Raw genomic sequence first — 2,754 nt, 5'->3', positions numbered from 1 at the left:
AGAAGCATACACATACACACTCACAAAAAGGGGAAAAGGGGAAAAAAATCATAAATCTTGCTCTCGAAGTCCACCTCCTCAATTTGGGATGATTCGTTGTCTATTCAGGTATTCCACTGATGCAGGGTACATCAACTTGATTGTGGAGATTTAATCCGCTGCTCCTGAGGCTGCTGGGAGGGATTTCCCTTTCTCTTTGTTAGCACAGCTCCCAGGGCTCAGCTTTGGATTTGGCCCTGCCTCTGCGTGTAGGTCGCCGGAGGGCATCTGTGCTTCGCTCAGACAGAACGGGGTTAAAGGAGCAGCTGATTCGGTGGCTCTGTCTCGCTCAGGCTGGGGGGAAGGAGGGTTACGGATGCAGGGCGAGCCTGCGGCAGCAGAGGCCGGCGTGACTTTGCACCAGCCTGAGGTGTGCCATGCGTTCTCCCGGGGACGTTGTCCCTGGGTCCTGGGACCCTGGCAGTGGCGGGCTGCACAGGCTCCCCGGAAGGGAGGCGTGGATAGTGACCTGGGCTTGCACACAGCCTTCTTGGTGGTGGCAGCCGCAGCCTTAGCGTCTCATGCCCGTCTGTGGGGCCCACGCTTTTAGCCGCGGCTCGCGCCCGTCTCTGGAGCTCCTTTAAGCAGCGCTGTTAATCGCCTCTCCTCGTGCACCAGGAAACAAAGAGGGAAGAAAACGTCTCTTGCCTCTTTGTCAGGTCCAGACTTTTACCCGGACTCCCTCCCAGCTAGCCGTGGTGCACTAACCCCCTGCAGGCTGTGTTCACGCCGCCAACCCCAGTCCTCTCTGACTGAAGCCCGAGCCTCAGCTCCCAGCCCAGCCCGCCCCAGCGGGTGAGCAGACAAGCCTCTTGGGCTGGTGAGTGCCGGTCAGCACCGCTCCCCTGTTGCTGCGCTCTCCCCTAAGGCTCCGAAGCTTCCCCCTCAGCCACCCACAGTCTCCGCCCGTGAAGGGGCTTCCTAGTGTGTGGAAACCTTTCCTCCTTCACAGCACCCCCTCCACTGGTGCAGGTTCCGTCCATATCCTTTTGTCTCTGTTTATTCTTTTTTCTTTTGCCCTACCCAGGTACGTGGGGACTTTCTTGCCTTCTGGGAGGTCTGAGGTCTTCTGCCAGCATTCAGTAGGTGTTCTGTAGGAGTTGTTCCACGTGTAGATGTATTTCTGGTGTATCTGTGGGGAGGAAGGTGATCTCCGCATCTTACTCTTCCGCCATCTTCCCCTCATGCAAGGAAGATTTCTTTCAATGGGCTGATTAGCAGACTGGATACCGTTGATGAAGAATGACTAAATGTGGAGGTGGGTTAACAGAAATTATCCAAAATCAAATGCAAAGTGAATGAAAGAGTTAGAAATGCAAACATAATATTCAAGAGCTGTGGGTCAACAGCAAATGATCTAAAAATATAAATAATTGTATTCCCAGAAGGACAAAAGAAATAGAAGTAGACAGAATAAATATTTGAATAGATAATGGTGGGAATTTATGAAATTAATTAACAGTAATGAACAACAGATATATGTGGCTCAGAAAACCCCACACAGAATATAATATAAACATATTTGTATATATCATAGGCAAACTTCTGAAAACCAAAACTAAGGAGAGATTCTTGAAGGCAGCTTAATAAAGGTGAAACAGTAAAAAAAGTGGAACAAAATCTGAATTATAGCAAACTTTTCTTCAGAAACCATTCAAGAAAAAAGATAATGGAGTGTTGAAGTAGAAACATAGCAACCTAAAATTCTGTACCTAGTGAAAATATATTTCAAAGCTAAAGGCAAAATAAATATTTTTTCCTAAATGAATACAGCGAGAATTTATTACCAGCAGAAGAAAAATTCATAGGAACTCACAATCTACCAAAGTTAATTCAAAAATTAAATAACATGCTTGCTTTGGCAGCACATGTACTAAAATTGTAATGATACAGAGATTAGCCGCTGTGCAAGGATGACATGCAAATTCATGAAGTATTCCATAATTTTGAAAAAAATTGTTTTCCTTTTTTCTTTTCTTTTTATTGTATCTCTATGAGAAGATAAATGTTAGCTGAATCCATTGTGGTAATCATTTCACAAGTTATATAAATCAAACCATCATTCTGTATACCTTAAACTTTTACAGTGATATATGTCAATTCTTTCTCAATAAAACTGGAAAAACAATAATTAGATAACTTAAATAGTCCACTCTCTATTAAAGATAACCTATGCACAAAGAACATTCCAAGTGAGATGTCTTCACTTACTAATTCTATCAAATGTTTGTACCATGCTACAAAAACTCCTCCAGATATTTGAAGGAGAAATACTTCCTAGGTTATAAGACCAGTGTTACTCGGAGACATTACAAGAAAAGAAAACTGTAAGTCAATATTCCTTGTAAACATAGATGCAAAAAACCTTAAAAATAAACATCATATTCTGCGAGCAGAAAATGTGATCGTCAAAGGATATCTTGGTGGCTGGAGCAATTTCTCAAACTCAATCAGCTGAAAACTCCCAAGTTTCAAGAGGAGTTTAGACTTCAAATTCTGTTTGCTAATTTTGTCTCTAATCTTATGTCCCCAAACAGACTGTAAATACTTTGTACATACAAAGTATTTTTGTAAAATGAAGTTGGGGATCATATCATATCTTTGACTTAAGTTTTTACCACTAACATAGCAATTAGGCATTTCAGTAATATTTGTTCAGTAGTTTGATAGTCACAAATGTAGAAATCAATTGCATCTAACAGAAGAATTTAATAC

At 42.7% G+C, this 2,754-nt stretch overlaps 1 pseudogene; it reads left to right on the top strand.

Moving 5' to 3' along the window:
- Nucleotides 1–1,892: 1,892 nt before the first annotated feature.
- Nucleotides 1,893–1,987, top strand: LOC136123029 (U6 spliceosomal RNA; annotated as a pseudogene).
- Nucleotides 1,988–2,754: the final 767 nt, after the last annotated feature.

The sequence above is a fragment of the Phocoena phocoena genome, chromosome 4, assembly GCF_963924675.1.
Source record: "Phocoena phocoena chromosome 4, mPhoPho1.1, whole genome shotgun sequence".
Classification (NCBI taxonomy): domain Eukaryota; kingdom Metazoa; phylum Chordata; class Mammalia; order Artiodactyla; family Phocoenidae; genus Phocoena; species Phocoena phocoena.
The sequence above is the reverse complement of the archived record's forward strand: the minus strand, read 5'-3'. Positions and strand labels throughout refer to the sequence as shown.